The 24459-nt window shown below is 41.2% G+C and overlaps 1 protein-coding gene across 3 annotated transcripts in view; it reads right to left on the reverse strand.

The window, feature by feature from the left end:
• The window catches only part of BBS10 (Bardet-Biedl syndrome 10), a 180741-nt gene that overhangs the window by 92004 nt on the left and 64278 nt on the right, over window positions 1-24459 (reverse strand). The window lies entirely within an intron of this gene.

Consider the following 24459-nt stretch of genomic DNA (forward strand, 5'->3'; position numbering starts at 1 on the left):
TTCTTTAGCAATAAAGTATTTTAAGATTAAGGTATGCACATTATTTAGACTTAATGTTATTGCACACTTAAGAGGCTACAGTATAGTGTAAACATAACTTTCATATGCAGTGGGAAACCAAAAAATTTGTGTGACTCACTTTATTGCAATATTAGCTTTATTGTGGTGGTCTGGACCCAAACCTGCAATATCTTTGAGGTAGGCCTGTATTAAGGATAAAGCCCGGAAGACTCAGAGCATAAGTGCATGGCAGAAACCACAGAACTGGGAAGAATAGATGATAATATCTCGGAGGACATAGGACGACAGCGAGCCATGCACTACCAACTTCTAGATCATTCATAAGACCCTTCCAGAAATTTAGATCAGGCCTGGGGAGAAGGAGAGAAATGGAGAAGAAAGTGGAAAGGAAAACCCTGAATGTGGCAATTTATCTAAAGAAAATCAATTTTTCAAAAATGACTGAGTTATAATGATTTAGTAAGACTCTGTTTTTGCAATCTGCTAAACAGAAATTGGGGACTTTAGATCCAAACTCAGTTTTTAAGCATTTTTTGAAAACCTGAATATGTACACAGCTGAGTAATAAGTCTGGGACTATCAAATTTACACCCGGCACATGAGCATTTATTAAGTTTCTATAGCATTGTCGTCAGTACACAAAGAGCCTTATACACATTATTGCATTTAGTCATTCCAGGGAAATGAGTAGTCTGAGAGGATGGCTGTATATTTTCTGTTTGCCTCTCCAGATCCTTACCCCCCTTGCTCTGTGGTAAGAGAGGCTGACTGACATGAACCAGATCAACTAGACACCTTATCCTCCTGCTTCTTGGTGGGTTTGGCCAATAGGAGAGCTGTGGAAAGTGAGATCGGGGTCCTTATTCCCCTGGTTCCCTTTATGTCATATTGCCATGGATTGTCTTAATCCCTCTCTTGAAGGTGATAGGCCCCTATTAGGTAGCCCTTCCCATTTGCTGCTGTTTTGGACTAAATATCTGTGTTCCCCCCAAATTCGTTTATCGAAGCCCTAACCCCCAAAGTGATGGTATTTGGAAGTGGTGCCTGGAGGGAGTAATTATGTTTAGATGAGGTCATGAAGGTGGAGTGCGCTTAGTGGAATTATCTTCCTTATAAGAAAAGCAAGAGAGACCAGAGCTTGCTCTCTCTCTCTGCCATGTGAGGACACAGTGAGAAGGCAGCTGTATGCAAGCCAGGAATCAAGCCCTCACCAGGAACCCAATCTGCCAGCACCTTGATCTTGGACTTCCCAGCCTCCAGAACAGTAGGAAACAAATGTCTGTTGTTTAAGCCACCCAGTCTGTGGTATTTTGTTATAGCAGCCCCAGCAGACTAAGACAGCTATTGTCTCAGAGTTCCAAGGACCATGGCCTCTGTGGATGCCTCAGGCACAGGGAAGGTAGGGGCCCCCTGATATTGCTGGTTTGGAAGTGCTGCACTATTCCTTATGGTTTCCATGAAGCCTGCCCACAATTTTGCAAATCACCACTTTCTAGTGACCCAGTTGGAGTCTGCCATCTCTTTCCTGCTAGGACACTCACTGATGTACGTGTATGTCCTACGCAGAGACTGGGGACTACTTCTCAGCAGGCATTTCCTCACCTTTGGGTTAAATGATTTTTCATGCTCTTTCAACTCTGAGAATCTTTCTGTGCTGCTTACAGTTATACTAATAAAAACATTCATTATGTTTTTATTCACTTGTACATGGAAGAGCAACATTTTCCTGTAAATACTCTTTACATTCTGTTGAGCAAAACCATTTTGTCTATCCTCCAGAAGCTGTTATTCTGTGATCCCTGCATTCAATTTAAAAGAAAAAGGAATAAAGAAAATGCACCTGACAGTCCAACGTAGTGCTGGAGGGCAGCCATCAATCGGGAGTCCCTAGGGATGCAGCCCTGGAGTCCAAGGCCTCTCTGCTTGGGATGGCTAGTTTCCTAATTAGAGATGGGACTCAGAACCCAGGAATGCTGCTCACCAGATGAGGAAGTATCCTGTCCACAAACTCAGCCAGTTGCAGGGCTCAAACCTCTTGTTTGGACGTACAAGTTAACGCTCGTGAAAGCATTTCCTGTGTATTCAGCTCCCCTGTTAAGACGGAGTCTGCAAACTCTATGGTAAAATACAGTGGAAAAAAATAACCCCCAACTCTTTCACAAATGATATTTTTACTTGATCGAATGACTTTCTGCTTCACCTCTCTTTCCTTTAATCTTATACACACACACACACACACACACACACACACACTCCACTCTCCTGCCAAACACCATTTTCAGGACAGTGCTTCTCAAACCATCTGAGTGAAGAACCAGTTTTTTTTTTCCCAATCCATCGTGAACTCACACTTTTATAAACCACAACAAAAAAGAATAACTAGTAAAATGGAATAAAAAGACACACAAAATACAAGCCAAGTTTTCTATTCTTAGTTTCAAAATATATAAAATTACTCTGACATATTGCTTTAAAAGTTTCTAAATGCTCACTCTCAATGCAATACTTACTTCCTTATGGACTGTGTTTAAAAATGATTAAAGAAAACAATTTAGGTGTTACAAACATCCCTTATTTAACACTTCATGAAGCAGACAGTCTCCACTTGGAGAACTGCAAAACAGGGTGGAAGGCAGGATGTTTTTATAAGATAGGAAATAAAGAACAAGAAAAAGAAAAATAGAAAATATCTGATTGGCTGAAGCCACAGAGTCAACCTTGTTTGGGGTAAGAAGGAGCAAGGAAATAAATATGGAACCCAGACTTGGCTTAGCGTTTGGGGTTGGCTGACTGGATATCCTGCATTTCTGATGAAGCAGAGCATTTACAGGGACATGAAAGTTATCTAAGTTTTGGTTTGCTGACGTGACACCCAGGGCAGAGGCGGCTCCATCTTGTGTCTAGAAATTTATTTCAACAACTGGTAACAAATACTTTGCTATTTGGTAACTGGCCATGGCCCACACTTCGAATAGCATTGACTTAGATGCATAGAGATTCATCTATGTAGTGTGTTGCGTATATACAGAAATTTGTTATTTATTATTTCTACATGTACACATCACACTACACAGACAACATTATCCTTCTGATCCTCAATTACTTGTATCTTTAAAATAAAGCAAATCAAGGATTTCCCTGGCAGTCCAGTGGTTAAGACTCCCCACTTCCAATGCAGGGGACACGGGTTCGATCCCTGGTTGGGGAACTAAGATCCCACATGCTGTGTGGTGTGGCCAAAAATAAAATCAAATAACATAAAGCAAATCATTTTTAATAATCTTTAAGGAGTCAAGATTTTTGTTTGAAAAGGTCTTTTTGCTTATTTTTTTCCACTCATAAATATTCAAAAAAATGCCAGCCTTCCAATGGACTCTTGGGTCCAAATAAAAATATATTGGTGACCCCAAATAAATACCTAGGAGTACTGATCTGTAATACTCAATATTTGTCTGTTTTCAATGTGTTTCTGTTACCTGAAAACTGGATTCGCCTCTTGGTGGGTGTTGACACAAAAAGACACAACCAAACGGAAGAGCAGGAAAGGAAGGATTTATCACTTACAGCAAGTAAGGAGAACACTGGGGGTCTTTCCCAAAGCAGTGTCTCGTTGAACAGCAAAACTGGGGAAGTTTTAAGCTAAGGGAACATGCATATTCATGAAGGGGGTTGGGAGGTGTATGCATATTCATGAAGGGGCTTGAGCAGAAGATAATTCAGTATAGAATTGGGACAAAGGTTGCCAGAGTCCACGCCTCAGTTGATTGAATTCACGAGGGTCAGAAAAGGTCAACATCATCATTCCTTAGGTTCTGACCAGTCTGGGGTCTTAGCATGTAGTTACCATCCTCCACCTGGGTGGGGACCTTAGTTCCTGCAGAACTTAAAAGATATGTATCAGATTATATATCCCTTAAGGAAGAACTAGGACTCTCTTTTTAAAGCTGAAGTATTGTTAGCTGACTACTTTTCCTTTGTTCCTGCATTCCCTTACTGCCCTTAAGGTCATTAATTACTGAGACAGATTCAAGGGCAAGCACTGTGGCCCGGCTTAGATCACAGAATAGCTTAGGCCAAAACAGGCTTCTCTTCTGTCAAGAAAGCAACGCCTGGTTCTCCTTCTCTGGGTGAAACCAAGCAGGACCCTGTGGGGCCCTCCCAGGTACCAATCCTTTGCACGTCCCCCATCTCTTATTTGTAAGAAAGAGGCTTCAGCCTCCTAGTCCCTCCCTGAGTCCCACAGGGCATATTCAAACGGTTGCTCTCAGAAAAGTGAGGGGAATGCAGAAACAAAGGAGGAGCAGTCAAGAAACAATAGTGAGCGATAAAGCAGGGTCCTGGCTCCTCCTCAAGGCATGTACACAACAATACCTTTGAGTTCTTCTGCAGGAAATAAGGCCCCACCCAGGCGGAGGATGGTAACTTCAGGCAGAGCACAGGAGTCCTGGAGCACCGCCCTGTTACCTCACCACCAACCAATCAGAAGAAAGTCTGCACACAGTGGAAGATAACAAAGACTCTGACCCCCTCCCCACATGATTAACTGTGATTAGCTTCCCCTGTCTCCCTTTATAAACTCTCATGGTCAAGTAGAATCTTCAGAGTTGGTTCTTAGATGCGAGTCCACCTTCTCCCCAGGTTACTGGCCTCCTGAATAAAGCAACCTTTCCTTTCCAACCAACCCTTGTCTCTCAAATATTGGCTTTCGAGTGGCAAGCAGCTGAACCTGAGATCGGTAACACAGGGACCCCCCCCAAACCTATCTGCTTACATTTCTTGTTAAGAACATTTTTATTCTTAAATGAAAAAAGAATGAGCTATCAGGAAACGACTGCATTTCACAAACACCTATGTTTCACTGCTGCACGTGAGGACATGGAAAAAGTATGCCCAAGAGCGGTGAAGAAATCAGTGTTTAAGAGTGCAAGGATTTGCAAATGTGCAAAGTGCAAATTCATTTATTAAAAACATGTGAGCACAACGAGCAAACTTTTACTTGTTTTAAAAATTCCCTCATCTGACATTTGCTTTTATTCTACCTAAATTTTAGGATAGATATAAAATCACAGCAGAAGCCTACAGAAGGAAAAGCAGGTGCATATCATTAAGGAATAACAGTCTTGGAAAAATATGTGAAATTAAAGCTCGAAGGCTGTAGGCATTTATTCTCCTCACTCCCTTAGAATTTTGGAGACTGTGCATTCTATTTCCATGAAATGTGTTTAGTGTTTTAACATTTCCACCAATTACACCAAGCAATCTAATTTGACCTCTATGTAACAGGAACCCTTTCTTGGTGTTTTCATAACTTTATTACTATACAACACGAAAAAAAATGTTATGGGTTGTGGAATGTTGCCTGCCATATCAGTAAACAAAGGATGTTGTGGCCACCAAGCCATCAGCACTGCAGCTGCCCCAACTATGCACCCTCATGGGGATTCAGGATGGAGAAAAACAGGATACTGGCCCTAGATACCTAAAGTGCATATCAAAGGAATGATTTCAGTGAGCCCAGACTCTTGCATCTTCCCATACACAGAAAAGTGCCAAATTCATTAACTTGAGATGTCTGGTTTTCTTTAACTAACAGTAATCTTTTGATGTTCTGATTACCTGGTTTCTGTGACAGAAACTCCTATATATCCTGGCTCTGCCCTCACCTCTTCAGAGCTGTCCCTCAGAACTACCTGAGAGGCTGCCTTCCAGGCTTGAGTCCTTAGAAATTTTGCCAAATAAAACATAATTCTCAACTTTTAGGTTCTACGTTTGCTTTCAGTTGACAGGGTGATTCTTTTTTTTTTTTTTTTTTTAATTTTTATTGAAGTATAGTTGGTTTACAATGTTGTGTTAGTTTCAGGTGTACAGCAAACTGAATCAGTTATACATATACATATATCCACTCTTTTGTTTTTTAGATTCTTTTCCCATATAGGCCATTACAGAGTACTGAGTAGAGTTCCATGCGCTGTACAGCAGGTTCTTATTAGTTATCTATTTAATATATAGTAGTGTGTATATGTCAATCCCAATCTCCCAATTTATCCCTCCCCCACCATCGCCTGGTAACCATAAGTTTGTTTTGACAGGGTGATTCTTTTTTTTTTTTAATTTTTGGCTGTGTTGGATCTTCGTTTCTGTGCGAGGGCTTTCTCTAGTTGCGGCAAGCGGGGGCCGCTCTTCATCGCGGTGCGCGGGCCTCTCACTATCGCGGCCTCTCTTGTTGCGGAGCACAGGCTCCAGACGCGCAGGCTCAGTAATTGTGGCACACGGGCCCAGTTGCTCCGCGGCATGTGGGATCTTCCCAGACCAGGGCTCGAACCCGTGTCCCCTGCATTGGCAGGCAGATTCTCAACCACTGCGCCACCAGGGAAGCCCGACAGGGTGATTCTTGATTGACTCTTAGATTGGAAAAAAGCCCCAAACCAAAAAACTAATGACTTTATCCCTCCCTTTGTAGGCGAGCAGAATTTGCCACCTTAAAATATATCTCTTTGGCATATTAATTGTTTTAAGGTGGTTATTTTCTGAGAAATAGTAGGCGTGGGAAGGGTTCTGAAAACAAAGTAGGAGTTGCCCTTCTGTAAGAAATATTTACATTTGTAAGGGAAGTCTCTATTTGTAATGTGTCTCCCTCTTTGCACCTGGAAGAGGAAAGCTCTAGAAACTCTTATTAGTGGAAAATGGGAAAAGGCAGGACTTAAAGCTGCATCATAATCATTCTTGTTCACTGTGCTTTTCCTGGTAACTTCCTGGTAACTGACTCGCCCCACCCTCAACATCTTTTGTCCTTAGCTGAAGGTGGTATTTAAGGTGAGGCCTTCAGCCATTTGGGGGAGTTACTCAGTTTTCCTGGGTCTCTCCCATGTACACATGTTGTTAAACTTTGTTCGATTTTCTCCTGTTAATCTGTCTCATGTCAATTTAATTCTTAGACCAGCCAGAAGAATGTAGAAGGGAAGAAGGAAAATGTCTTCCTCCCCGACACCTTCACCCTACAAATGCACACATACACATACTCCTGCCAAACATTGTTTTAAGGACAGTGCTTCTCAAACTATCTGAGGTGAAGAACCAGTTTTTCTTTTCTCAATCCATCATGAACTCACATTTTATAAACTACAACAAAACAGAATAACTAGACAAGGGAAAAAAAGACATGCATAATGGGACTTCCCTGGCAGTCCAGTGGTTAAGACTCCACGCTTCCACTTCAGGGGGCACAGGTTCCAACCCTGGTCGGGGAACTAAAATCCCTCATGCCACACGGTGTGGCCAAAAAAAACCAAAGAAACAAAAAACAGCATGCAATATGCCTCAATAGGGACTTCCTGGTGGTGTAGTGGTTAAGAATCCGCCTGCCAATGCAGGGGACACAGGTTCAATCCCTGGTCCAGGAAGATGTCACATGCCACGGAGCAACTAAGCCCGCGTGCCACAACTACTGAGCCCGCGTGCTGCAACTACTGAAGCCCGCAGGCCTAGAGCCTGCGCTCCGCAACAAGAGAAGCCATCGCAATGAGAAGCCTGTGCACCACAACGAAGAGTAGTCCCCGCTTGCTGCAACTAGAGAAAGCCCGCGCGCAGCAACGAAGACCCAACACAGCCAAAAATAAATTAATTAATTAAAAAAAAAAAAAGACAACCCTCAGCATGGGAAAAAAATATTAAAAAAAAAAAAAATTCCTGTTAGTCACCAGCTTCTGTTAACACTATGGGGCACGGTTCAGCATTAAAAAATAAAAGCGCATTGATACAGATAGAAAAATAGATAGATAGATGATAGAAAGGAAAGAAAAAGAGGAAGGAAGGAAGGAAGGAATGGGGGGAGGAGGGCAGGCAAGCCAGTGTGGCAAAATGTTGATAATGCGCATATTTAAGCAGACTTCTTCCTATCCCTGCACGGCCTGGGTGCAAATGGAGACTCCTATACCATGTGCCCAGATATTTAAAGTTATAAGGCAAACTCACAAGTAATAAAATATGTTCTATCTTTTACTTTACCAGTATGTCTCCATAATGACCTAGAAGCCAAGTTCAGATTTAGAATTCACAAACTCCTACAAGTTAGAACATGGCACTGTAAGGAGAGCCAACCCCTAGGCTCCTGGCCTGCAGCCAGTCCCCTTCCTTTCCCCCCACGCCCCAGGTCCATCTTGCACCATAAGGGACCTTATGCATATGCATGTGTGACACCTCAGTTCATGCATTCAAGCACCATCTGTGAGGTGGCAGAATATGCCACCCACAAAATATGCCACGTTGGCATAAGGATTATTTTGAGCTGAAGGCAACTGAGAAGAAGCAGATAGAAAATAAGCTCCCTACCCTTCCTCTATTTGCCTAAAAGCAGAACATAAATTTTCAAAGGTGTCCCTCTTCCCCTCTCTACCAGGAAGAACAAAAGTTAATCACCAGAGATAACTTTAGATCCTATATACCTGGAGATGGCACCACAGGAATCTACATAACAAACTTTACTAACCAGCTTTTATCTGCCATTAGTTTCCTATATATTTGCCTTCCCATTATTTGCTGTCCCTAGAGACTCAAGGTCCTTTTCCTTTATCTCATCACTTCTATAAAAATTTATCGTCCCTTTGCTAAGATACTATATAAACTCAAGTTCTAACTAAATCTTTGGACTATTCATTTTTCCCTGGGTACCTCCCATGTATACATGAAGTATACTTATTAATAAATTTGTTTTATTTTCTCTTATTAATCTGTCTTTTGTTGTGGGGGTCATAGCCAAGGACTTAGAAGGGTAGAGGGAAACTATTTTTTCCTCCCCTATATATCCACATCACAGCTCCCCACTCCCACAGACAACTGTTTCTTGGCCCAAGGGGTGTGCATAGTGGATGTGACCTAACATCAGGAAAGCAGATCCCAAAATAAATGAAAGTAGCAGGAATTCCAGGGTCTAGGATACCTGAAGCATATGGAATAAAAGTGAGGGGCTGGGGGTGGGAGATGAGCTCCAGATGGGGTGCCTTTTGACCTAGACACTCCTCATCTCTTGGTGAGGAGTGAGGCTGGAGGAATAAAGAGGCCTCCAAAGTGTGGGGCAGAATTGGATCTAGGTGAAGGGATACGTATTATCAATGAACTTATTCTCTCAGTTTTTAACATTGTGGCAAATGTTCCCCCACTTTTCTAAAAACACATTTGAGACGATTCAGGAAAAACAATTTTGTATGCTGTTCTTTTTACATATCATTCTAACAATTATAGGGGAGAAGTTTTTAGCCAAGACCCCTGGAATAAAAGGGAGATTAACAAGAGAAAAACCAAAGAAGTTTATTAATATGTATACCTCATGTATACATGGGAGATACCCAGGAGAAAATGAGTAACTCTCCAAGGTAGCTTAGAATTCAGGCTTAATTACCATTCTAATGGGGAAAGGGGAGGAGAAATGTAGGCCTCTTATGGGAGAATAAATGATTTTTAGAAAAGATAAATTCTTAGAAGAATAGATGGGAGGTAGGATAGTTGGTGACAGAGTTTGGGGGTGGTGTTGACTTCTAGTATTTTCGGTGATAACAGTCAATTTTCCCTGGTTGATCAAACTCCTGGGGAGGGGATGTATGACAGTTGAGTTACCTTTGGAGGTTCCATCTTCAGGCAGATAAGGGGAGTTCAGAGAAAGCCCCTCCTTATATTTACTGTTTTTCCGGTGTCTACAGCTCAAAATAATCAATACACCAAAGTGGTATATTTTGAGGTGGCATGTCCTGAACTCAGTGTCAGTGTCAATGTCAATTTCCGATTGACAAAACTCAGGCATGTGGTTACATCCGACTTCTAAGAGAGCTCAGAAATGCAGTCTGACAGTTTGCCCAGTAAAAGACGGAAATAATGTGACTCAACCTATCCAAACTCTTCCATATACTAACAGAGTAGATATCTGGAAGTTGTGCAAGTAATTTATGGTTTCAGCTTGACAGTGGATGAAAGCATGAGGCCTCTAGGGGTCTCTGTGTCCTGGAGAACTCCATGAACCTCAACTTGGCTCAGTGTGGCCATGGATCTCTTAGACGTCTCCTTCAGCCTCCAACCTCCATACATTCCTAAGAGATGGAAAGCTCTTCTGAGGAGTCTGTACTGCTACCCAACCCTTCCAAATGTACTTCATGACATCAGTTCTGTTAGACCTAGTGTTTTAGCCAGTTTGGTGGGAATCACTGTATATGTCTCCAGGACTGTCACCTATTCACTCAATTCTTCATTAATTCCAAAACATGATGGAGGAGTCCATTATCGTCTTCCTAAGGAAAGCCTTAGTGAAATCAGGTGGATTTCAGAGCGTCCTCTCTGGCTAGGAAAACCCTTGGGTAAGCCCTTTGCATTCCCTCTCATCACCTCAGCAACCATCACTTAACAGGCATCCAATATTATGTATGTTAGATCAAAATAGATCGAATTGCTTTCAGGTTTGACAAGTCATTTTATTATGTGACTCTCTAACTTTTTAATTGAAATTTTTATTGCAATAATTATAGATTCACATGCAGGTGTGAGCAATAACACAGAGAGTGCACTCTTCCTAGTTTTTCCCAATGGTAACATTTTGCAAAACTATAGTGTAAATCACAGCCAGGAAGGACACTGAGTTGAATGCAATCCACCAATGTATTCTCCTTATCCTTGGTCCTTAACCCCTAGCAACCACCAATCTATTCTCCTCATCCTGGGTCCTTAACCCCTAGCAACCACCAATCTGTCCTCCATTTATAAAATTTTATCTTTCAAAAATGTTATATAAATAGAATCATATAGTATGTAACCTTTTGGGGTTTTAATTTTTTTTCCCTCAGGGTAATTCCCTGGCGATTCATACAAGTTTTTGAGTATATTAGTAATATGTTCCCAGGGCTTCCCTGGTGGCGCAGTGGTTGAGAGTCTGCCTGCCAGTGCAAGGGACACGGGTTCGGGCCCTGGTCTGGGAGTATCCCACATGCCGCAGAGCAACTGGGCCCGTGAGCCACAATTACTGAGCTTGCGCGTCTGGAGCCTGTGCTCAGCAACAAGGGAGGCCGTGATAGTGAGAGGCCCGCGCACCGCGATGAAGAGTGGCCCCCGCTTGCCGCGACTGGAGAAAGCCCTCGCACAGAAACGAGGACCCAACACAGCCAAAAATAAATAAATAAATAAATAAATAAACCCAAAGTTTAAAAAAAAAAAAAAAAATGTTCCCTTTTTTATTGCTGAGTAGTACATTATGGTATGTATATACCAGTTTGTTTACTCACCTTTTGAAGGACATCTGGACTGACTACAGTTTTTAGTTATTACAAATAAAGCTGCTATGAACCTCCATGTACAGGTTTCTTCCATTTTTTATAGTTCTACTTTTTAGAGAAATATTGTGACTGAACCAATCTATTTACTCTCATACCCTGAAAAGTCCTGGTGCCCTTAATAACGACCTCCATTCCCACTTTTTTTTCAGCACCACCCTGGCATATAGCTTCACCTCTGAATACTGCTGGCTTTACCTTCTTCATATGTCTTCTGTTGCCAGAAATTTATTCAGGAGTCCAGATTTACTCTGTGCCTAATACTCTTGGACTTGAATCTTGGATCTACTTTCTCTTTCTAGCCACCTTTTTGTAGATCTTGAAAATTTTTTGTCTTACCCACTCCAACCCTCAGTTCCTTGTGGACCCCCAAGGTCCTAACCCTGGGCTAGTTCTCCCCAGGGGAGAACTTTTACCTCACATTTACTATGCAGAAACTTCCACTCTAGCCTATACATGGACACTCAGGAGACACCACTTTGCAACTGGAAGCAGTACTGTCCCTTTCATGTGAGGTTACCATGCGCCCTCAGCAGACACTGAATCTGCTGGTGCCTTGATCTTAAGACTTCACAGCCTCCAGAACTGTGAGAAATAAATGTTTGTTGTTTATAAGCCACCCGATTTATGGTATTTTCTTATAGCTGCCTGAATGGACTAACGCATCAAGAAAGAAAAGAAAGGAAAGGAATGGACTTGGACCTTTTTTCTATAGCCCAGAGCAGAGCTGATCTAAGCCACTCGAGGTCATTCCCTAGAAATCAACAATTACATTCTTCTAGGACATGGCCATCAGTAATCTATCATCCCAGGAGAAGACATTTGTGGTTTCTGCACTACTTTTCCTGAATTCCAAATAATAGCTTCCATCAGACCAAATCAAGAAGGGAAGAAATGCACTTTGTAGAAGGGTATAAGTTTCTATTCTAAGTCATATTTCACCTTATGCTCAAAGGACTTTCACTGGAAATGGGGTTTCTCTAATTTTTCTGAGAGAACATCTGGAAAGATAATTCAAAACTGAGACTGTCAAAATATCACTGCCAAAGTGTGCATCATTTTGGACAGGGTTTTAATTCACTGTAGTCGGCCTGTGCCCCTGGTAGCTGAGCTTTGTGCTCGAAGTCATAATAAGATTACCTGCCTTTCTCAGCCCCTGTGTTATCAATCAATCCTGTGGTTGACGAAGTTACATAAAATAATCATATAAGCCTCTGATGCAATGATGATGATGACAAAAAAGCAGTGAAATAAAATAGGGCCAGAACAAATTAATCCGCCTGTGTAAAAGTTAAAGCTAGAGAAGTTGTAAACTTAGGACATTGTCATTAAATATCAGGATTTATCATTTATACCCAAACACTGGATTATAGCCATTCTATAAGGCAAATATTTCAAGAATCTCAGGTTTAAAGTTATCTTAAACGTCATTAGTTGCAGAGATAATAAACTGACCATGGGCCAAACGTGCAGACATGTTGTGTGTCCCACAGTGTTTCCCCCCCTGCCCCCCATGGAACTGGATAGCACGTTTAAAAATCAGGAGGTCATACAAATGAGAATTCCCAGCTTCTCTTGAAAAACAGGAAAATTTCTCAACACAGGACCCAAATAGCTGCATGGAAACTCTTGGTGCTGAACAACAACTGATCGTGCTCTTCAGACAGAATATTCACAGACCCCATTACTCCCTATTATATCTCCGACTTACGGGCCAAAAGCCTGCTACTGTTTATCACAATGCTGTAACTATTTCACCTGGCGGTAAGGGAGAAGCGAAGTACTTCTTCCACTTGGCCTCTTCTTTTGGCCTAGCCTCTGCAGGCATCTGAATGTGGGAGCCTCATCTGGCTGACAGCCTCCTCCCTACTTGATGCTTGGGTCCTCACATAACCTCTTCAATCTACGTATAGTCATAGGGAATTCACCCTCCCTGAGGCAGCCAACTCCATCTTTAGTCAGCTCTGAACATCAGAAAGCTCTTAATATTGAACAGAAATGTATCTTCCTATAGTCTTCACCAGTCCTAGTGCAATTCCTGGAGCCACACACCATGCAGAACACTAACAAATACCAAATAATGCAATGAATTTTGCAAAGCACTTAGCCCAGAGCCTGGCATGTAGTAGGTGCTCAGTAAGTGTTGGTTTCCTTCTCTGCTCCATTTTTATTTTTTATTTAATTTTTTAATAATATTTATTTATTTTATTTCATTTTTTGGCTGCGTCGGGTCTCAGTTGCAGCATGCAGGCTCTTTGTTGTGGCGCAGGGCTTCTCTCTAGTTGTGGTGCATGGGCTCAGTAGTTGCGGCGCGTGGGCTTAGTTGCCCACAGCCCCACCCCCCGGCATGTGGGATCTTAGTTCCCCAACCAGGGATTGAACCCAAGTCCCCTGCATTGGAAGGTGTATTCTTAACCACTGGACCACTAGGGAAGTCCCTCTCTGCTCCATTTTTAAATTTAACAACTATTTGACAAACATTTGTTGAGTGCCTACTATGTGTCAGGCACTCTACTGGGAGCCAACAATAAAAAGATGAATAGGGCTTCCCTGGTGGCGCAGTGGTTGAGAATCTGCCTGCTAATGCAGGGGACACGGGTTCGAGCCCTGGTCTGGGAAGATCCCACATGCCGCGGAGCAACTAGGCCTGTGAGCCACAACTACTGAGCCTGCGCGTCTGGAGCCTGTGCTCCGCAACAAGAGAGGCCACGAAAGTGAGAGGCCCGCGCACCGCGATGAAGAGTGGCCCCTGCTTGCCGCAACTAGAGAAAGCCCTAGCACAGAAACGAAGACCCAACATAGCAGTCAATCAATCAATCAATCAATAAATCTTAAAAAAAAAAAAAAGATCAATAAAACACAGTCCCTGAATCCTAGAAACTAACAACCTAGTAGGCTGAGATTGATCTGTGTGCATTCTTTTACAAAGCTGGGTTAGAAATATGTAAAGGACTCCCAAATTAGAGTAGGACATTCTACTTGATTTTTGTGGGGAAGTAGGGTTGTCCAGGTGTGTAGTTTGAAAATTATTTGTCTAGTACCTAAAGGCTGGCATGTACTTTGGGAGCAAAATCACATTGCCCCTGCCTCAGTGACAATATATAGTAAATTTGGCTTTGTATAGGAGGATTAAAGACCGAAGGAGTCTTAGTATCAGTTGGAACATGCCTTCACTAGTACTTTCGTTTAAAAGTCTTAGAATATGATAAATCTGAGATAGTCAGCACAGTGAGCTATAGGATCAAAGAGAGTGGACATCTGACCCATTTTTGGTCATTTACAAATAACATCGTAGAAAATTTTAAGGGTGTTGAGGCAACAGGGCAGGGAGATGTGAAGACATCCTCCCCAGAACTTGGGGTCTGTAGGTAATACTCAGGTTAGTGGTCTCTTCATTGTCCCCTTGTGCTCCCCACCCAAACCCTACTTCCTCTCAGTAGGTGTCTAGAGAGTGGCTTCAATTTGTGAATTCTGCAACTAGATAATGTTTAAGATAACGTGCCTTAAGGGGGAAATTCTGACAAGTAGATGGGATTAGAAGTTTTCTAAATATATATTGAAGAAACTCTGACACCAAAAGCACAAGCAACAAAAGCAAAAATCAACAAGTCGGACTACATTAAACTAAAATGTTTCTGCACAGCAAATGAAAAAAAAAATCAACAAAATGGAAAGGCAACCTAAGTAATAAGGGAAAAGATTTGCAAACCATATTTCTTATAAGGGATTAATATCCAAAATATATAAAGAACTCACACAACTTATAACAAGTAAACAATTTGATGAAAAAATGGGCAGAGAAGTTTAATAGACATTTCTTCCAAAGAACATCCAAATGGCCAACAAGTACATAGAAAAATGCTCAACATTACTAATCATCATGGAAATGCCGATGAAAACTACAATGAGATATCATCTCACATCTGTTAGAACTTCTACTGTCAACAAGACAAGAGATAAGAAGGATATGGAGAAAATGGGCACTGTTGGTGGAAATGTAAACTGGTTTAGCCACTACAGAAAGCAGTATGGAGGTTCCTCAAAAAATTAAACATAGAACCACCATATGGACCAGCAGCCCCCCTTTTGGGTACAGAGTCAAAGGAAATGAAAACAGGATATTGAAAAGATATCTGCACTCCCATGTTTATTGCAGCATTATTCACAATAGGCAAGATATGGAAACAAACTAAGAGTCTGTCAATGGATGAATGGATAAAGAAGATGTGGAGAATTCCCTGGTCCAGTGGTTAGGACTCCGTGCTCTCACTGCCGAGGGCCTGGGTTCAATCCCTGGTCAGGGAACAAAATCCCATAAGCCGTGTGCGCAGCCAAAACAAACAAACAAACAAACAAAAATGTGGTATACGTACAATGAAATATTATCCAGCTATGAGAAAGAAGGAAATTCTGTCATTTTTCAGCAACATGGATGGACCTTGGGGGCATTATGCTAAGTGAGCTAAGTCAGACAGAGAAAGATAAATACTGTATATCACTAATATGTGGAATCCAAAGAAGCCAAAATCATACAAACAGAGAGTAGAAGGGATGTTACCAGGGTCTGAGGGTGGGGGAAATGGCGAGATGTTGTTTAAGGGAACAAACTTGCAACTAGAAGATGAATAAGTTCTGGAGATTTAATGCACAGTATTGTAATTACAGTCAGCAGTACTACATTACATACTTCAAAGTTGCTAAGAGACTAGATCTTAAATGTTCTCACTATGTTAATCATGTGACTACGGAGGTGTTAGCTAAGCTAAGGGGGTAATCAATTTGAAATATATGAATGTAGTAAATCAATGCAGTTGTACACCTTAAACTTACACAATGTTATATGTCAACTATATTTCAACAGAAAGGAAGGAAGGGAAGAAGGGAGGAAGGAAGGAATTAACTGCACCCAAGGCAGTTTCCTAGAGTGGCCACCTGCAAGGCCACCAGTCCTGCACCTGCTAGGCTGTTGAAGCCCATTCATGAACAGGTAGAACACCTTCAAAGGAACAGTGCCAGACATGGGAGCAGGGCTGGATCGTGTGTCTGCATACTCACTCATGTCTCTTGCACGCCACATTTCCATCCTTGATATTTATACCATATAAAAATTGGGTCAGCCCTTCAACTTAAAAGTCAAGGTCAGAGACTTGCTAGTCTTGATTGTTTTTATTCTGTATCCCTTTGGAGTGGATAAACTGGGGTGGGTAAAGCTTTGTATTGATATTTGGACCATTAAAAAACATTTCTCTCAGATCCTTTTTGGAATATTTATTATTTTAAGAGTCAGGATCAAATTATTAATAAGATTGATGCCCTCAGAGTGAACACAATTTTTTGCCATCCCTAAATAAAAGGACAGGCTCTAGAACAAGGAAAGTGAATAGTCAGGTTAGGTATGTTCTGTTCAAACTCCCCAGGAATTTTGTGTCCAGTTGAAGAAGAATTTTAAATTATTATTTTTCTTGTATTTCTCTTTTTTCCAAATAGGACTTAGTAAATATATTTAAAAGCTGGTAAACAGAATAGTGAATTCACTCCAAGCCATGTCATGTGAAAAGGGAACAGAAATTTGCTACTTTGTCCTAGGTGGGATATCCTGTAAATCTTTCTTAGAGAAACAAATGCATCAGCACATGCAGATATATGTACCAGAATATTTTTTGAAGCATTACTTTTTCTTCAGTTAATTTTTTTTAATTACATCTATACATATCCGTAATCAGTATATAGTTCTGCATATTTTTTTCCACTCAAGATTGTTTTTAAGATCAAACATGTGTTACATATACAACTAGTCAATTTATTTTAACTATGATATTCTATGATATAACTACATCAGTTTATTTATTGATTCCCATATTACAGAGCATTATCTTTAATAATAAAAAAACTAGAAATAAAATGTACATCTGCAAACAAAAATCGTTGAATAAATAATGATATACCTGTATCATAGAATATACACAGCCATTATAAAGAATGAGAGAAAGTCATTAATTTGGAAAGATGTCCATGATAAATTACCAAGCATAAAGAATAATCTTGTTTTTGTTTAAAAAACTTAAAAAACTCTATATGTATACTATATATGCATATGTGAGTTTATATAAACATGGAAAAACATACCCCATAAACCCAATGAAAAGATACCCAATAAACAAAATGTTAACACTGACTGATTTACATACACAGTAGTGGAACCAGATGGGTGGGGGAGGAAGAGACTATACATTTTTATTTTATATGGTTCTGTATTCTTTGATTTAGCATGTTACTTTTAGAGTTTAAGACAGCAACAATAATAAAGCACTAAAACGAACAACAACGAAAAAGAAATTCTTAGCACTTGATATTTGCTTTAGACTTTTTTCTAGATGATCTGCTATCTCCCAAACAATCCCTCCTTTCCCATCTCCCTCAGAAATGTCCCTCAAAGTCTCAGTGTCTATGCTAATTCTTCATTTTTGTGCCAGATAATAACCTAATTCACACTAAAGTGTGAATGATTGATGTCATCTTAACTGTTACTCTTCCCGGGGATGTTTGCATTTTTTTAAAGGGCTGTGGATGGGCTGTAAGCTGTAACTTCATTCCTCTCAATGCTTTTTTTTTTTTTTTTAAACTTTAGGTTTATTTATTTATTTATGGCTGTGTTGAGTCTTCGTTTCTGTGCGAGGGCTTTCTCTAGTTGCGGCAAGTGGGGGCCACTCCTCATCGTGGTGCGTGGGCCTCTCATTATCGCGGCCTCTCTTGTTGCGGAGCACAGGCTCCAGACGCGCAGGCTCAGTAATTGTGGCTCACGGGCCTAGTTGCTCCGCGGCATGTGGGATCTTCCCAGACCAGGGCTCGAACCCGTGTTCCCTGCATTGGCAGGCAGATTCTCAGCCACTGCGCCACCAGGGAAGCCCCCTCTCAGTGCTTTTATTCCTCTCAGTTTCAGACAAGAGTGGGATGACTGTGGGCTTTTGGCAAAGAAGTCTTTCTGGTGGCCCTCACTTCTGGACTCACCACAGACCACTTACTCCAACTATATGTGCCCAGGCTCAGTTAGGGGACAGCATCCCTGTGCAGCTCCTTAAGATTACAGTTTCAGGAAGGCCCTTGTCCTTTTATACTGAAAAACTGAAAAAAGTTTCCACAGTCACAGCATCCTGTGGAAACTGAATCATCCAAACAGATTCTAAGAAGACATATTTCATTTTCTGGACAGCAGAGGTGAGGAGAGGATTTTATTTCTGTTTTCTTCCTTCTTACTACACATAAAATTCCTGAATCTACAGAGAAATCGATGATCTGTTATTTATTTTTCTCCAAGCAGACTGGCCACCTGGATTTATCCTGCAAGGACAGAATTGCTCCGACCAACCTCAATAACCTGAGGCAAACTATTAATAACATTGGCAGTGTCTCCTAGGCTGTCATTCCTCTCACGGTGGAGCCCCCAGAGGCCCCTGAAATCCCGGGTCCTGCTTCTGATGGTAACAAGGGTTCCAGGCGTGTGTAGAAGCACATGCGCATTCACAACACCTAAGAACCCCTCCTGGAAGTGTTCCTGTTGACAAGATGATGTTTTCATCTGTCCAATTTGGGGGATTTTAGTTGTGGTGAAAGTGGGTGAGAATGAGTCAGTCTACATTTCACGATCTCTTTAAATGCTGGGAGAAAAGTGCAGCCAGCAAAGACCTCTCACCCCACCCATTCCACCAGGACTCTCACTTGAGGTCCAAAAGGTGCCTGGTGGGCCAGAGGAGCATCCAATGTTTGTTCTCATTTACTCTGAGCTCAAAGCTGCCTTTAACTAGCTCTCCGCTGCTTTGCACATCTCCCCACAATATAAAACCATTTAATTAAAGGGAGAGGAACAAAAAGAGAGGTTACCTCAGGACACTTAACTGATTTCCTCTAGAGCAGTGATTCTCAACTAGAGTGGATTTTGTCCCCCCAGAGAATATCTGGCAAGGTCTGGAGACATTTTTGGTTGTCACAACTGGAGGTGGGGAAGGGGTGAATGCTACTGGCATCTAGTGAGTAGAGGCCAGAGATTCTGCTTCACACTCTACAATGCACAGATAACTCCCTACTAAGAATTTTCCACTTGAGAACGAAAAATGGAGCTGGAGGAATCAGACTCCCTGACTTCAGACTACATTACAAAGCTACAGTAATCAAGACAGTTTGGTACTGGTACAAAAACAGAAATATAGATCAATGGAACAGGATAGAAAGCCCAGAGATAAACGCACGCACATATGGTCACCTTATCTTTGATAAAGGAGGCAAGCATATACAGTGGAGAAAAGACAGCCTCTTCAATAAGTGGTGCTGGGAAAATTGGACAGGTACATGTAAAAGTATGAAATTAGAACACTCCCTGACACCATACACAAAAATAAAACTCAAAATGGATTAAAGACCTAAGTGTAAAGCCAGACACTATCAAACTCTTAGAGGAAAACATAGGCAGAACACTCTATGACATAAATCACAGCAAGACCCTTTTTGACCCAGCTCCTAGAGAAATGGAAATAAAAACACAAATAAACAAATGGGACCTAATGAAACTTAAAAGCTTTTGCACAGCAAAGGAAACCATAAACAAGACCAAAAGACAACCCTCAGAATGGGAGAAAATATTTGCAAATGAAGCAACTGACAAAGGATTAATCTCCAAGATTTACAAGCAGCTCATGCAGCTCAATAACAAAAAAACAAACAACCCAATCCAAAAATGGACAGAAGACCTAAATAGACATTTCTCCAAAGAAGATATACAGATGGCCAACAGACACATGAAAGAATGCTCAACATCACTAATCATTAGAGAAATGCAAATCAGAACTACAGTGAGGTATCACCTCACAGCAGTCAGAATGGCCATCATCAAAAAATCTACAAACAATAAATGCTGGAGAGGGTGTGGAGAAAAGGGAACCCTCTTGCACTGTTGGTGGGAATGTAAACTGATACAGCCACTATGGAGAACAGTATGGAGGTTCCTTAAAAAACTAAAAATAGAACTACCATACTACCCAGCAATCCCACTACTGGGCATATACCCTGAGAAAACCATACTTCAAAAAGAGTCACGCACCACAATGTTCATTGCAGCTCTATTTACAATAGCCAGGACATGGAAACAACCTAAATGTCCATCATCGGATGAATGGATAAAGAAGATGTGGCACATATATACAATGGAATATTACTCAGCCATAAAAAGAAATGAAATGGAGGTATTTGTAATGAGGTGGATGGAGTTAGAGTCTGTCATACAGAGTGAAGTAAGTCAGAAAGAGAAAAACAAATACAGTATGCTAACACATATATATGGAATCTAAGGAAAAAAAAAAAAGGTCATGAAGAACCTAGTGGCAAGATGGGAATAAAGACACAGACCTACTAAAGAATGGACTTGAGGATATGGGGAGGGGGAAGGGTGAGATGTGACAGGGTGAGAGAGTGTCATGGACATATCTACACTACCAAATGTAAAATAGATGGCTAGTGGGAAGCAGCCGCATAGCACAGGGAGGTCAGCTCGGTGCTTTGTGACCACCTAGAGGGGTGGGATAGGGAGGGTGGGAGGGAGGGAGATGCAAGAGGGAAGAGATATGGGAACATATGTATATGTATAACTGATTCACTTTGTCATAAAGCAGAAACTAACACACCATTGTAAAGCAATTATACTTCAATAAAGATGTTAAAAAAAAAAAAAAGAATTTTCCAATCCCAAATGTCAATAGTAATGAAGCTGAGAAGCACTGTTTTCAGTACTTGATCTATTGCTAGTGTGTAACTCTTGATGAAGTCTATGGGGGAACTTTTCTTTTTCTTTTTTTTTTTTGGAGTATAAGTGCTTTACAATGTTGTGTTAGTTTCTGCTGTATAATGAAGTGAATCAGCTATATGTACACATATATCCCCTCCCTCTTGGACTTCCTTCCCACCCCTGCCCCCATCCCACCCATCTAGGTCATCGCAGAGCACCGAGCTGAGCTCCCTGTGCTATACAGCACGTTCCCACTAGCTATTTTATACATAGTAGTGTATTTACGTTAAACCTAATCTCCCAATTCGTCCCACCCTCCCCTTCCCCCTGTGTCCACATGTCCGTTCCCTACATCTATGTCTACGTCTCTATTCCTGCCCTGCAAATAGGTTCATCTGTACCATTTTTCTAGATTCCAAATATATGCGTTAATATACGATATTTGTTTTTCTCTTTCTGGCTTAGTTCACTCTGTATGACAGACTCTTGATCCATCCACATCTCTACAAATGACCCATTTTTGTTCCTTTTTTTTTTTTAACATCTTTATTGGAGTATCATTGCTTTACAATGTTGTGTTAGTTTCTGCTGTGTAACAAAGTGAGTCAGCTATACGTATACATATATCCCCATATCTCCTCTCTCTTGCGTCTCCCTCCCACCCTCCCTATCCCACCTCTCTAGGTGGTCACAAAGCACGGAGCTGATCTCCCTGTGCTATGTGGCTGCTTTCCACTAGCTATCTATTTTACATTTGGTAGTGTATATATGTCAATGCTACTCTCTCAGTTTGTCCCAGCTTACCCTTCCCCGTGTCCTCAAGTCCATTCTCTATGTCTGCGTCTTTATTCCTGTCCTGCCGCTAGGTTCTTCAGAACCATTTTTTTTTTTTTAGATTCCATATATATGTGTTAGCATATGGTATTTGTTTTTATCTTTCTGACTTACTTCACCCTGTATGACAGATTCTAGGTCCATCCACCTCACTACAAATAACTCAATTTCGTTCCGCTTTATGGCTGAGTAATATTCCACTGTATATACGTGCCACATCTTCTTTATCCATTCATCTGTTGATGGACACTTAGGTTGTTTCCATGTCCTGGCTATTGTAAATAGAGCTGCAATGAACATTGTGGTGCGTGACTCTTTTTGAAGTATGGTTTTCTCAGGGTATATGCCCAGTAGTGGGATTGCTGGGTAGTATGGTAGTTCTAGTTTTAGTTTTTTAAGGAACCTCCATACTGTTCTCCATAGTGGCTGTATCAATTTACATTCCCACCAACAGTGCAAGAGGGTTCCCTTTACTCCGCACCCTCTCCAGCATTTATTGTTTGTAGATTTTTTGATGATGGCCATTCTGACCGGTCTGAGGTGATACCTCATTGTAGTTTTGATTTGCATTTCTCTAATGATTAGTGATGCTGAGCAGCTTTTCATGTGCCTCTTAGCCATCTGTATGTCGTACTTCTTTGCTCTCCTCTCCGTTTCAGAAACCAAATTGGCCTGAGTATCTATTGAGTTTATGACACCAAATTGAATTAGAATAAAATCTTTGGCAAACGTTAGATATACCAGGGAATATAAACTAGATGTTTCTGAATTGGAATTAAAAACAATTCATTTTGGTCTTATTGCAGCGCTGGACTAAACAAGGTAGAACAATGTCAAAACTGCTTGATTAAAGGATATGTTTTGTCTCTTGATGTAGTAATCTGTGGGCCACCTGAACTAGAATCATCTAGAGCCCTTATTAAAAACGCTGTTTCCTGTGCCCCCTCTTGTCTGCTAGCCAGAATCTCTGAGGATTATGTCCCTGCCTTCACCGCTGTCTTCCCCCACCACACAGCAACGAGCAAACAGCTATGTAGCTCTCAGAACACTGACATCCAATGCGTGTGAATGATTGATATTATTTGTCTTGATCATTTGGGGGTATAATAAATCAGGTCTTTATCCCTGATTCCTGGCACAGAGCTCCTAAAACTCTTGGAATTTGCTGTCTTTTGTATGTTAATGAGATGTCTCATGGAGGGACCCTAGGTAGCTTCAGGATGGGGGCTGGTTGCCACAAAGAAAACATCTGTGCGATTAGAGGGTTAGAATATTTAGCCCCACCTCCACCCCTACCTCCGGGAGGGGAAAGGAGATGGAAATTGAGGTTAATCACGATTGACTGTTGATTTAATCAATTATGGCTCCATAATGAAACCTCCATAAAACCCCTAAATGATGAGGTTTGGAGCGCTTCCTGGTTGGTGAACACATCAAGGTGCTGGGAGGGTGGTATGCCAGGAGAGGGCATGGAACCACCGTACAGCCCCTCCCCATATCTTGCCCTATGCATCTCTTCCACTTCGCTGTTCCTGAGTTATATCTTTTATTATAAACCAGTAATACTAAGCAAAGCACTTTCCTGAGTTCTGTAAGTCACACTAGTGAATTATTGAATCTGAGGGCAGACTTCATGGGAACTTCTAAATTGGTACCCTGCCAGGCAGAAGTGTGGCTGGCCTGGGGACCCCATTTGCAGCTGTGTCTGAAGGTGGGGCAGTCTATGAGACTGAGCCCTTAACTTGTGGGGTTTGTGCCAACTCTGGGTAGTGTCAGAATTGAACTGAATTGTTGGACAACCAGTTGGTGTCAGAGAATTGGAGAATTGGTTGGTGTTGGAATGATGTATTTGGTGTCAGAAAACCCCCCACAATTTTCTTACCCTAAAGTAATAGAAACCACAGAAAGAGAGAGTAAATCGTATGCCAAGAAAATAATATAGTCTTAAAATCTTAATACGATAACTTTTCAATAATCTGTGAAGTTAAAACATTCCAGAAATTTTTCTCTTGATTTCTGATTCCACATTTATATCGTGCTTAGATTAATCAATTGTAAAGTACAGAATCTACACTCAAAGCAAGATATTTAAAAACTTTCCACCACCCCCAAAATGTTCCAAGATATTATATAAGATGTTTATTAACTCAGAATCTATAGTTTAACTAGGAAGAATTCTTAATACAAACAGTTAGTAATAATAACTCTCAAGAGATGTTACTGGTACAATACTAAGAATATTGCTCCTGCAGAAGTGAATGAGTGACACATTCTTAGATGTTGCTATCTGCATATTATCTGTGGGAGGACAAGGAGAGTCTCTGTACTCTCTACTTTGCATATCATTTTTTTTTCAACATCTTTATTGGAGTATAATTGCTTTACATTGTTGTGTTAGTTGCTGCTGTATAACAGAGTGAATCAGCTATGCATATACATTTATCCCCATACCCCCTCCCTCTTGCGTCTCCCTCCCACCCTCCCTATCTCACCCCTCTAGGTGGTCACAAAGTACCGAGCTTATCT

Source organism: Eschrichtius robustus, chromosome 13 (genome assembly GCF_028021215.1).
Source record: "Eschrichtius robustus isolate mEscRob2 chromosome 13, mEscRob2.pri, whole genome shotgun sequence".
NCBI classification, from domain to species: domain Eukaryota; kingdom Metazoa; phylum Chordata; class Mammalia; order Artiodactyla; family Eschrichtiidae; genus Eschrichtius; species Eschrichtius robustus.